Source organism: Oryzias latipes, chromosome 16 (assembly GCF_053564925.1).
Source record: "Oryzias latipes strain Hd-rR chromosome 16, Olatipes_Hd-rR_3.1".
NCBI classification, from domain to species: Eukaryota; Metazoa; Chordata; class Actinopteri; order Beloniformes; family Adrianichthyidae; genus Oryzias; species Oryzias latipes.
This window is the reverse complement of record NC_136252.1, coordinates 14,237,626-14,251,195: the sequence shown is the minus strand read 5'-3', so window position 1 is coordinate 14,251,195 and position 13,570 is coordinate 14,237,626. Positions and strand designations below refer to the sequence as shown.

Here is a 13,570-nt window from a genome sequence, read left to right as displayed (position 1 = left end):
TGGGCCTTCTACATTGAAAAACACTGTATTTTCCAGACTAAAAGGCACAAAAGGAAAAGGAATTCCTGCCCTAACCCATAACTACTAAAAGAATATCTATTGGCCTGAATTTTAAAAGAGATTCAGACACCATGCTCACTACTTTTTTTCTTTTTAAACGGTGGATATGACGTCATTGATTTCACAAAATTAAAATCTAATTGATGTGAGCATTTTGCAACGATTAATTGTGAGTCCACTGTCTTCTGAAGATAAAAACGTTAACTGTTTATTAAAAAATACAATTAAAAACATTTTTTGGCAAAAATTGTTACGACGCAATGCATTGTGGTCTATATACTCCGATTTAGTGAGCATTGATGTACACTGTTTTTTTTACAGAGAATTCTGGGATATGTGCAGGACTCTGGATATTGGAGGTGTAGATTCGGGCAGCACTACAAAATGGCGAACTCACTTTTTAGGGCACTAAATAGTGAGTGGGGAAGGAATTCGGACACAATCATTGTTCACAGACCTTTCCAATATGGCGTCGCTCTTTATGTACGTATCTTGGACAATGCTTACGGGCTAGCATAGCATCTGTAGCAATACAACTCATTTGACCAACAATGGTTTTTTTTTGGCGCCCTCAGTCTGGTTCTTTACGTCTTGGAAACAAGGTTGGGAGTTACAGCTATTGTGAACACGGTAACGCGTTTAACATTTAGTGGTATTGACCTGTGTTTGTTTGGTTTTTTGTTTTGTTTTTATCTACTAGCAAGGTTGTGAGTTTTCGACAGAGTTTTCCAAACAAAATTGTTTTGTTTTTTTGTTTTTTTTTAATTACGACTTTAAAGTCGTAAATGTACTCTTTTTTTTGGTAGTCCTAAACCTCCTCAGTTGGAGTTAGACTAAACCCAGTATCGTCTTTTTCGGCTGTATCAGTCTGGTTTTTCTTTGTCTAGCAAACGAGGTTGGGAGTTACAGATATTGTAAATGCGCTAACTCGACTCATGTGGCTAACACTTCTAATGTGGCTAACGTGTAGCGTGTTAAACAATGTTTGAGTTCGCTGTGAAGGCAGTAAATAAAGTCTGACTGACTGATTGACCTTTTCTCTGACTCTTTTGTCTCTCTTACTGCGCCTGACGCTACAGAATCACTCGCTGAGCGTATGATCCATTTTGCCTGCATAGTGTTTAAACCAGACAAGCAAGGAGGGAATTCTTCTTCTTCTTTTTCTTTTTCTACTGTCTGCCACTTACAGTTGGAAGAAGCAAAGTGCAAAATGTCAAGAGTGTGCAAATCTTATTCCAGGCTTTTTCTTTCACAATGAAAGACTTGCCGTCATGTAATTCCGCCTGGGAAAAAACCCGCAATGATTAATTTCTCCTCTATAATACATTTTCAAATGATTGGCACTTCTGTGAACTACCAAATACAGGTCCCGATAGGTCAAAGTTTGACCTAGTAATGAGCACACATTTTGTACACAGATGGCGGCAGAAACTTGCATCGCTACGTGGGAACGCAAGAATTTTGAATGCGGAAGCCCGAAACGCTTTTCATTCAATTCAACTCAATTTTATTCGTATAGCCCAAAATCATAACAACAGTCGTCTCGATGGGTTTTGTGCGGATAAATGTAGGGTAAAACATAAAATCAAAAGGATCATGAACAAACACAATTCAATGGAAAGTTTTATGCGTGTCTACATAGGCTTTTCATCGGAAGTGGCTAAATGCTTGTTGCAGTGTGAACGTAGCGTAATAGTCTGATATACCGTAAGTTTGTAAATAGACCATTCAGTGACGGTGCAGCTTACGATCTGATTCTCCCGTTAGTGCAAAATAAACGTTACTGTAACCCTTGTGCTATCCTAGGCACTTTAACATTGGGAGTTGGGTCATCTAGACCCACTAGACAGTGTGCTGAACCTTTTTTCTTCAGTGATTTGTGATCTTCACTGGTGTCCATGGATTACATGAAATCTTTCCACCTTTATCCACCTTTGTCATGGTAGGAATAACCCGTCAATGTAAGGGCCCCACCCTTATGCTATCTAAGATCTAAGATAGCATAAGGGTTAAATTGAGTTAGTGGATTATCTGTATAGTGAAACAGTTCAACAGTGAGCTCCTATGAAATTTTGGAGAGTAACTCATTAGAATGTTCCATTTTCCAACATGTTTTGTTATTTTTGATGCAACCTCAAAGGACATTTGTGTGTGCGAAAAACAAAAACAGTGTTTGGACACTTTTCTGCATGAATAAGTATGCGTCTGCGTGCTTCCAGTTTGTGGGGACTCCATCCATGCACCCACTAATTACTAGCACTAATATATGCAACTGTACGGCGTGACAAAAGCCTGGGAGTGACAGCGAGTGAGAGCTGACTGACAGCGGCTGACGGGCGGCGAGCTGCACTGGAACCAGTCACTCGCACACTGTCAAACGCGTCCTGCCAGTCTGCCACCACAGAGTTAGCAACAGCCTGCGTTTCGCCTCCCTCACTTCTCCAAGCCAGTCGCTCGGCACTGCGGCAGGCAGGGGAAGCGCTCTCACACACTTCTTTCTCTTCCACTCTCATATTTTTTAGAAGGGAAGAGATGAGGAGCAAGCAAAGAGCAAGACAGCAATGCATGGGGTTTTTTTGTTTTGTTTTTTTCCTAATATAAAGTCTACATGAAGAGCTGCTGTGATGTGGATTTCTATCTTCTTTCCCTGTGATGAAGGTGGTTTCAAAGAGATCTGGAGCTCCACCAATGTAAAAGGACTATGCAGAACTTGAGGGTGCCTGGCAAAACAGAGAGCCACGAAAAGTGAGATGACAGGAAGGAAAATTTGGACCTCTGTGGTGAATTCTGGAACCCGCAGTTTTCCAATGGGTCTTTTTTTTTTCTCTTTTGGATGAAAGTGAGAAGGCACCGCCAAAGCTCTTTCCCTGCTCTTATTTTGCAAACACTTGTAGCAGCTGACTCCCTAGAGATCTGTTCGACTTCCATGTTGTGCATCTCATAGGGGGTGGAAATCTCCTGTGCCGTGTCCAGGAAAATGCAGCCAGGCCTTCCAATTGTTCAGATCCTCCGTTGCTCCATATGCAATATAAATCATATCCAGAACAGCGGTCTCTGGCCAGTCAAGCTATCCAGCATGTCGTCCCCCAGGCTGGAGAAAAATCACGGTCCTGTGGAGGGAGAGGTGAAGACGAGGGAGGCAGAGCAAATGAAGAGCTTCCAGACAGCCTGAGCTACATTAAAAAAAACTGTCTGGAGACGGAGCCAGGAAGCGAGAGAAGGAGCTGAGGAGTGAGAGAAAAGAAGAAAAAAAAACAGAGTAGGGAGGGAGAAGAAGTACAGTGTGGCTGAGCTAGAAAGCAGAAGATGAGACCCACAAACAGACAATAGAAAAAAGCTGATCCACATCTGAGATCTTACATTTTTGGCAGCCTTTACCAATTTTTCATCAATTGCTCATTCATTGTTCTTCATTCTTTCCCACAATCTGTTCAACTTCTTGTCTCTTTTTTTTCCTAGGGGTGTGATGATTGATCGGTAAATCGATTTATGTTCCAACGATCCAACCAGATTGGTCTGTCTGAGGCAGGTCGTTGAAAACCTATACTAGAATAAAATCGTTCCAAAATAAAATAAATTGATGATAATTGATCATGAAAAAAATGCCATTTGGATTGAGGTACAGTAGGTTGATGTCACTTTAACGTACCAAAGTATCAAGTCACAGCTGACATCACACAGGCGATGACAGCAAACAATGATCAAACCATCGTTCCTGTCCAATGTGTGGAAACACTTTGAATTTAGCAAAAACGTCTGCTAGAATGTTCTGATAATGTTCCATTTGTATTTTGATGTGGAAAACAATATTTTAATCATGTTTATTTTACAAGCATTTATCTCTGAGTCACACTGACTGAATTTTTTGCAAAGGATTCATTTTATGTCAGCGTATCGGATCGTTCTAAAACGACTCCTGTTGTCAACCACAAATTATGATATGAATCAAAATCGTTCAAATAAATCGGTGCACCCCTGCTTCCCTAACCAGCATCCCCTCCAACCGTCGTATTTGAAATGCTTTTCCACTTTGTCCAATCATTCATGGCCTCTCCCGATCCATATTGATGCCTCGTTTCCCTTTTTCCCCTCTCTCAGTATTTATCTCAGGGTTTCTCAAACAGGATTTCTATGGTGGATTACTTTGTTCAGCTCCATGCTGTTATCTGCAGTCACCGGAGGGATGGCAGAGCAGCAGATCAGCAGCACCAGCTCGATCTCTCTGTGGGTGTGTGTGTGTGTGTCTGCCAGCCTCGCCTGCCTTATGGATGGATGGATGGCTGTCAGTCTGGATGCTGGCAGCTCACAAGCTGGTTCTCACAGCTTTATTTGTAGCTGAGTGTGCAGTTGGTGTTCAATTCAAGTGTGACTAACTGCCTGGCTGAGCTTTAGTCCATCTGGCAGCGGTGGTTTCATACTGTCATACTTCAAGGTTTCAGACGGGCTTTTTGACTTAGAGATGGCTTAGATAAGTTCCCAGCTGTCTTGTTTTAAAGCCCACTTTGAATGTAAACCAACATGAAATAAAGTGATAAAACACAACAGTTGGTTCTTGTACCTAATGGTTTTTTATTTTATTTTATTCTAGTTTTTCCTCCCTCTCTGAGGCTTCCGCACTCCTCCTCCATGACCACCCTCCACTCTCACGCCTCTCTTGAGAGGTTTTCTGTTAAAGACACAAACGAGGATCGCGGTTGAAGGCGAGGAAATGACACGGGTAATGGAAGAGAACACACTGGCATCCGTCAGGGGAAAATCAAGGGGGGGACAGGAACGGAAAAATGTTTTTTTTATGACACAAATTTATTTTGTTTTCACCTTCAGTAAAGTACGACGGAGTTTTGGGACCAGTTCACACATTTTTTTTTTCTTTTTTAAATTACGACTTTTTAAGTCATAAATTTTCTCGAGAAAAAAGTCATAACTGTTAAACTACGAGATCTTAAGAAAAAAACAAAGCAAGAAAAAAAAATCGTAAATCTACGAGATACGAGATAAAATCTCATAGATTAACGTCTTAAATCTCATAAATTTATGAGAAAGAAAGTCATAACTGTTAAACTACGAGATCTTACGAAAAAAATAAATAAAGAAAAAACCTTGTGAATCTACAAGATTTTTTCTCGTAAATTTCCGAGTTAAACACTCGCAAATTTCCGAGAAAAAATCTCGTAGATTTACGACTTAAATCTCGTAAATTTACGAGAAAAAAAGTCATAGATGAACAAGGAAAAAAACACCAAAGTTGTCTGTTTATCTGAGCCTAGCTTGAAGATATGGAGCATTTTGTGAAGCTTTATTTCCGATTAGGTTTCAAAGACAAAAATTCTGAACCTTTGAACCACCAAAATCCGATTATTGTCAGTGTAGCCGGCATTTCGGGGTTCTGTGTCGGCAAAGTGGAGTTTCATATGTATAATGAGGAGCTCAGAGACACTCTTTGGTGTAGAGGACCGCTGCTTTATTTTTCCTTTTCATTCACACACCCAGAAGTCACATTACGTCATGAACCTGTCGTGCACAGAAGACCAATGTGTAAGCAGTTACATACGCTTCCTCCTCCAGATGAAACATCCGGTTTCAACATAAAACAACAAAGATGAAAATAGCCTGTTATATTGACACTAGAACGTTGAAAATACCAAAAAGTGCTCCTCCTCAGACAGAAGACACACTTTAATGTCGATTTTAAATCTCGTTATTTTACTTTTTTTTGTTGTTTTTTTGGTGGCCCAAAACTCCGTCGTAGTAAAGCCTTGATCAAATTCCGACTTTATTTTTTAATATGGCAATACATTTTCGGAGTTTTTGGTGAAGTGCTTTCCATGTGAGTGACTGCTTAGATCCACACCAACATTCCAAGCTTATGCCCAAAGAGCTCTTCTTAGCAGCTTTAGTTCAGCACCAACTTCATACATAATCCAAATGAACACACAACAGTGCAAAACATTTGGCACTATGTAGGAAATCTTTAAATAAACCATTTTTTAAACGCACAAAACCAATGAAAACAGAAACAAAGTCACAAAGAACACCATATTATCGAAAAAGGTCTGATTGATATAGGAACAAAGTCAGACATTGACAGAAATTTTTGTTTGACCTTAATAATTCCTAAAATATGCTGCATTGCTCTGCATTTTATTGTTATGTCGTTTTTACTAGATTAGGTCCGGTGGTATTCTAATTAGTTTTAAGTCAGTGCAATTATGCTTTTACTGCTGGAAAACAAGGACAAAATGGCGAACACGCATAATAGTGCTCTATGTAGTGAGTAGTGAAGGAATTTGGACACAACCTTAGAATTTAGCAGGATGCATTAGCTTTTGCTGCACCTCACCATTACCTTATCTGCTGCTTCAGGAAAAACATTCCTGCGTCTGTAAATCATAGAAATGTACGGAAGCGTATGTGTCTCATATTTAAAAAATACAAGTCTATTACAGAAATGCTTTTTCATTTTCACAATAACGCTGCATTTATTGGCTCAAAAATAAAATGAAAAATCAATCCGCCAAACAGCTTTTTCTTCTTCAGCACCGCTCATTCTGTCACTTAATTAAAATGATAAAGATATTTATTTTTGAAATTTCCTTTTTCATGAAGTTTGCAAGTATGTGTACCGAAATTTAATTAGAAAAATCTAAATTGAAAATTAAAATGGATTAACAGAAATACTTTTTAATTGTCACATTGTAACTGAATCAACTGACTCAAAAATAAAATTAAAAAAATCAATCCTCCAAAATGCTTTTTCATTTTCTACTTCAACTCTGCTCATTCTGTGATGATATTAAAGCGATAATGCATTTTTGTTTTCACATCCACCGTGCAGTTCCAGGGGGGAGGCGGGGCGATGACATGACATCAGTGCGTTGTTGGCCCTACCGGAAAACGACATGGCGTTCTAAAACATCTGTGTCATGACTTGTCAAAGCTAGACAGACCCAGACGCTGAAACCCAGAAGGAAGACAGGAGGTGAGTGAAGGTAAATAATAGATTTAATTTTTCCAGCGGATGAATTTGTCCTGTTGTGGCGGGGAATGGCAGGAACGGCAACTCCAGATGAGAGGGTGGATCTTGACGTGGCTGGAGGTTCGACTGTGGCCCGTGGCGTGGCTGGAGGTTCGGCTGAGGCCAGAGCTGAGGCCTGATGTATGGAGCGTTGAGAGGAGGTAGGTAACTCCGGGGATAACTCCGCTTGGGCTGAAGCTGAAGCTGGCGTCCACTCGTGGGATATGTAGGTCCTGGACATAGAAAGACTAGAGTTTAGACGAGGGTAAAGATACGTAACAGGAAAACTTGAAAGAGACCAGACAAGCACCATCAGGGGCAACGAACTAGCGTTGAATTCTGGTCCTGGCGCTCCTTAAGTAGGTCTGGCAGGTTGATGAGATGAGTGAACGCAGCTGGGACGAATCAGTGGCCAAGCAGAGAGGGGAGGGGGAAGATAGCTGACAGAGGCACCATGACAGTACCCCCCCTCAACGACCGCCTCCAGGCGGTCCAGGACGGCGATCAGGATGGGCCCGGAAGAAATCCTCGATGAGGGACGGGTCCAGGATGAGAGAGCGGGAGATCCAGGATCGCTCCTCCGGACCATAGCCCTCCCAATCAACCAGGAACTGGTGCCCACGACCCCGACGCCGAATGTCCAGGATACGGCTGACCGTAAAGGCAGGAGCGCCGTCGATGATACGGGCGGGCGGCGGGGAAGCGGACGGCGGGCACAAAGGGCTGTCCCGGACGGGCTTGATTTGTGAAACGTGGAAGGAAGGGTGTACCTTGAGGGCTCGTGGAAGGCGTAGACGGACACAGGTCGGATTGATGATCTTCTCAATAGTGTACGGTCCGATAAAGCGAGGAGCCAGTTTCCGGGAGGAGGCCTGAATCGGGATGTTGCGGGCAGAGAGCCATACCTGTTGGCCGGGCTGGTAAACGGGTCCCACCACCCTGTGGCGATTGGCGATGCGACAGTTGCTCTCCTTGGTGCGGAGGAGAGCCTCTGTGGTTTGGCGCCAGACCTGTTGGCAACGCTGGAGATGTTGCTGGACAGAGGGCACCGCCAAATCGAGTTCCTGGGACGGAAACAAAGGTGGTGAGTACCCGAGCGCGGCTTCGAATGGTGACACCCCAGTAGCGGAAGATGCGTGAGTATTGTGGGCATACTCAATCCATACTAAGTACTGGGACCAGTCCTCGTTGTTTTGTGCCGCCAGACAGCGCAAGGCTGCCTCCAGTTCCTGGTTGGCCCTCTCTGCTTGACCGTTGGACTGGGGATGATAGCCGGAGGTGAGGCTGACCGTGGCCCCCAGGGCGGAGCAAAAGGTTTTCCAGACTTGAGAGACAAACTGGGGACCACGGTCCGAGACAATGTCCAAGGGTATGCCATGGTGACGGAATACCCGGTCAACCAGGACCTGGGTGGTTTCTGTGGCGGAGGGTAACTGGGCTAGAGGAATGAAATGAACCATCTTAGAGAAACGGTCAATGATGGTGAGTATGACAGTGTTACCCTGAGATGGAGGCAACCCGGTGACAAAATCCAAGGCGATGTGCGACCAAGGACGACTGGGGGTGAGTAATGGTTGTAACAATCCGGCTGGGGCAGAGTTAGAGGACTTGGAGCGGGCACATGTGGTACACGCTGCCACATATTCACGGACGTCCTTATCCATTGAAGGCCAAAAGAACCTTCTACGGAGGAGATGGAGAGTGCGCTGGACGTCGCCATGGCAGGACAGCCGTGAGGTATGCCCCCAGGAGATGACATCTGCCCTGAGGGAGGTGGGTACATAAAGGGTTCCGTTAGGACAGGGGGCATGATTGGGTTCCTCACCTTGAGCTTGGAGCACCCGATTTTCGATATCCCAGGTGAGTGCGCCGATTATGCACGTGGAGGGGACTATGGTGGTGGTGATCGAGTTTTCCGTGGTACTGTACTTGCGGGACAATGCGTCTGGTTTGATGTTCCGGGTTCCAGGACGGTAGGTGATTGTGAAGCGGAACCTGTCAAAAAACAGACACCACCGGGCTTGACGAGAGTTGAGTCTCTTGGCGGTTCTAAGGTAAGCGAGGTTTTTATGGTCTGTCCAGACAATAAAGGGATGCTCAGCCCCCTCCAGCCAGTGCCGCCACTCCTCCAGGGCCAATTTTATTGCCAGCAGTTCACGATTCCCCACGTCGTAATTTTGTTCTGCAGCCGACAATTTCTTTGAAAAGAAAGCACAGGGTTTGACCTTTCCAGACGTGAGTTCCTTCTGGGAAAGAACAGCGCCGACCCCGGAATCCGAGGCGTCGACCTCCACGATAAACTGGCGTGAGGGATCTGGCTGAATGAGAATGGGGGCTGTGACAAACAGTTTCTTGAGATGGTCAAAGGCCTGTTGGGCTTCTTGGGTCCATTGAAAGTTTTGATGGGTGGAAGTGAGGCGAGTGAGCGGGGCAGCAATGCTACTGTAGTTGCGGATAAAACGTCTATAGAAATTAGCAAAGCCCAGAAATTGTTGCAGTTTCTTTCGATTGGTAGGGGGTTCCCAGGCGGAAACAGCCTCGATCTTGGAGGGATCGGGTTTTATACGACCTGCCTCAATGATGTAACCTAAGAACTGAACAGACTTGACATGGAATTCGCATTTCTCTGCCTTAACATACAGCTGGTTCTCTAAGAGACGGGTGAGGACTTGACGGACGTGTTGTTCATGCTGGGTAAGATTGTTTGAGTAAATGAGGATGTCATCAAGATATACAAAAACAAAGCGATTTAGAAAATCTCTAAGAACGTTGTTGACTAACCTCTGAAATACTGCTGGGGCATTAGTCAACCCAAAGGGCATAACTAGATATTCATAATGCCCCAGGGGGGTATTGAAGGCAGTCTTCCATTCATCCCCCTCTTTGACACGGACAAGGTGATAGGCATTACGGAGATCCAGTTTTGTGAAGACGTGGGCTTCCTGGACGGAGTCGAAAACAGAGGAGATTAAGGGCAGAGAATATTTGTCCTTGACTGTAATTTGATTGAGTTCCCGGTAATCTATGCAGGGGCGGAGAGATTTATCTTTCTTTTCGACAAAAAAGAAACCTGCCCCAACAGGGGATGATGAGGGACGAATGTGACCCAGGGATAGCGCCTCCTGGATATAACTTTCCATGGAAAGTTTCTCAGGCCCAGAGAGGTTGAAAATGCGGCCCTTTGGTAAGGTAGCACCCGGTAGTAAATTGATTTCGCAATCGTAGGGGCGATGGGGAGGAAGGGCGCTTGCCTTAGATTTGCAAAAAACATCACGTAGGTCATGGTAACAGGAGGGGATCTTATCCAGATTAATGTTACTGGGAGAGTCAGTGGTGTGATGATGAGCCGAAGGTAAGGCGGACGAGAGACAATTAGCAGAACAATAGGGGCTCCAGTTTGTTATGTGTCCTAAACTCCAATTAAATTGTGGGTTATGCAACTTTAACCAGGAGTAGCCTAGTACTATGGGCGTATGAGTGGACTGGGTAATGAAAAATTGCATAACTTCCCTGTGGTTGCCAGAGGTGAGAAGTTGAACAGGTTTGGTTCGATGCGTAATTCTGGAGAGGTGCTGCCCTCCTAAGCCCGAGGCCTCGACAGGAGCTTCCAGAGGTTCTGTGGGAAGACCAAGTTTAGACACCAGACCATGATCAATTAGTCTCTGTTCGGCTCCAGAATCTATAAGGGCCCTGAAAGCATGAGTTTGGGTTTTACAGCATATTCTGACAGGAATGTACAGGAAGCTTTGATTTTCCTGAGTGCTGAGGTTGCCCCCCCGTGACCTGTCACTCAGCGGGGGGTTTTGGGAATTTAAACGCAGAGTGCACTGTGAAACTAAATGTCCATGGGCTCCACAATAAAAACATGAACCCTCCTCTTTTCGCCTCTGTCGTTCTTCTGCAGATAGTTTAGAATGACCTATCTGTATAGGTCCCTCAGATCGTTTGGAGCTTGCGAGAAAATCCATTCTGAGGGGCGACTGGGCTGTGATGGTAGAAGGGGCCGGATCGCTGATGGTTTTCTTTGGGGTCTGTTGGCGATCATGACGTCGCTCGGTGAGTCGGAGGGCTGCTGAAACGAGCTCTTCAAAGGAGTTAGTTTCAGGCTGAGTACAGAGATGGTCTTTAATTTCTTCATTCAAAGATTGATAAAAAATGCCCTTTAAAGCCAGATCTGGCCAGCCTGCTTCGACCGCCAGAATGCGGAAGTCAATGACGTGCTCACTAACAGTCCGGTTGTGTTGTTTCAGGTTAAGTAATTTACGTGTGGCTTCTTCCCGTTTACGGGGTTGGTCAAAAATCAAACGGAATTCGTTTAGGAAGTGTTCATAACGAAGGTGACTAATAGGGTTAGCAGAAACAAAGGCTTGAGCCCACCGAAGAGCTTTCTTCCGGAGAAAATTTATTATAAGGGTGATTTTACTGATATCAGAGTGATAATGCCTGGGAGCCTGCTGGAATATGAGTTGGCATTGAAGTAAGAAGCCGCCACAGGCTTCTACGTTGCCTAGGAACGGTTCAGGCTGTAACCGGAAGTTTTCGGGTGAGTTGACAGGACCGGAAGCGGAAGCTGCATTGTTGCCGGAAGACGGAGTAGAAGCTCCTATAGCAGGGTTAGCATGTCGCTCGGTTAGCTCGGAAAGCGCTTGGTTCATACCTCTGATGCGAGAGATCGTGTCCTCTTGGACTGTAGTGACGTGGGTGACCGCACTGGAGAGGAGTTCCAGGAACAGACCTTGTTGGGAGACAGTATTTTGTAAATCTTCCGGGCCAGCTGGGTCGGGGTTTGGGCTAGTTCGTTCTGTCATGACTTGTCAAAGCTAGACAGACCCAGACGCTGAAACCCAGAAGGAAGACAGGAGGTGAGTGAAGGTAAATAATAGATTTAATTTTTCCAGCGGATGAATTTGTCCTATTGTGGCGGGGAATGGCAGGAACGGCAACTCCAGATGAGAGGGTGGATCTTGACGTGGCTGGAGGTTCGACTGTGGCCCGTGGCGTGGCTGGAGGTTCGGCTGAGGCCAGAGCTGAGGCCTGATGTATGGAGCGTTGAGAGGAGGTAGGTAACTCCGGGGATAACTCCGCTTGGGCTGAAGCTGAAGCTGGCGTCCACTCGTGGGATATGTAGGTCCTGGACATAGAAAGACTAGAGTTTAGACGAGGGTAAAGATACGTAACAGGAAAACTTGAAAGAGACCAGACAAGCACCATCAGGGGCAACGAACTAGCGTTGAATTCTGGTCCTGGCGCTCCTTAAGTAGGTCTGGCAGGTTGATGAGATGAGTGAACGCAGCTGGGACGAATCAGTGGCCAAGCAGAGAGGGGAGGGGGAAGATAGCTGACAGAGGCACCATGACAATCTGCGCACAATTCTTGTTGGGATTAGCTTTCCAGTAGGAGTTACGAACAGTTTCAGAGTGGGATGCCCGTGACAGCAAGACCCCTGTAACCCCTGTAGGGTTAAGCAGGTTAGAAGATGGAGGGAGGAAATCATTTGACAAATGAAAAAGCATTTTTCCATTATAAGCTTTTATTACGAAATACTAGATACATATGCTTCCAAAGGAAATGTGTGGTTTTGGAATTTATGCTGTATATTTTTCCTGTTTTAGTTTCCAACCTTGGTGTGAAATGAAGTAAAAATGGAAGATGTCATCTCAGAAGAAACCCAGATTTGAACCAAAATGTGTGACATTAGCATTTAACCCATGAAATTAACCATTTACTGCTGGATGCTCACATAGTGGAAAACATGCTAGAGCATGACTTTGCTGTGGTCACCAGCATTCATTGCTTTTTTTTTTCTTCACAGGAAAACATGTACTTTATTCTAACAGTACATTTTCTTTAGAAAAGGGTCAACTTCCCAATAGAGTCGTTTCTGCTCCTTCTTCACTAAAGTCACCTGTGTTTTCTTCGCACCCTCACAGACACTTGCTCTCTCTGGTTGACAGGGTTGTTTAAGACTCTGCACTCGTTCCATCTGAACATAATAAAGCTGACCTTTGCATAAACAGACATCCAAATAATCAGCGGCTCCCCCATTTTCCATACTGCCATCTTCCCACATCATGACAGGTCCATTATTTGTAAATGGCAACCGCACAGCACATCCTTCGCTTTAAACCACTTATAGTCACTCACGTCTTATTTGTAGCTGTGTGCTCCGTCTTTGTGTGTCAAAAGTGCCCTCTGCTTTATGCGCTGTTCTTCCTGTTATTATCTTGTATCCTGTTGAAGCCGGGATGGTCGCTAGAAATCATAAGGAAATTCAAAGTAAAAAAAATGATAAAACAAAAAAGAAAACCCATTTGACAGTAGTTACTTTAACATAATAGTGGATTATTATTGGAACAAATGGCTGGCAGTGCAAAATTGGAGATTCTTTGTTTCAATTCTTGGGAACAAGGCGAAAGTGCTCTTCCTGCTCTGCACTTCCTAAAATAAATGCTGTGTGTTTGTGCAAAAGGTGTAGAAACTGCTCACTTATCTTCT

General features: G+C 44.5%; 2 long non-coding RNA genes across 2 annotated transcripts; both read right to left on the bottom strand.

Moving 5' to 3' along the window:
* Positions 1-7,045: 7,045 nt before the first annotated feature.
* Positions 7,046-7,798, bottom strand: LOC144984534 (uncharacterized). Its single transcript, XR_013648295.1, has 2 exons — positions 7,386-7,798; positions 7,046-7,308 (listed from the first exon to the last, which is right to left on the bottom strand). It is a non-coding gene; the product is annotated as an uncharacterized LOC144984534 (long non-coding RNA).
* Positions 7,799-10,621: 2,823 nt separating this feature from the next.
* On the bottom strand, positions 10,622-13,320 carry LOC144984535 (uncharacterized). The gene is made up of 2 exons (XR_013648296.1): positions 12,284-13,320; positions 10,622-12,206 (listed from the first exon to the last, which is right to left on the bottom strand). It is a non-coding gene; the product is annotated as an uncharacterized LOC144984535 (long non-coding RNA).
* Between the last annotated feature and the right edge of the window lie 250 nt (positions 13,321-13,570).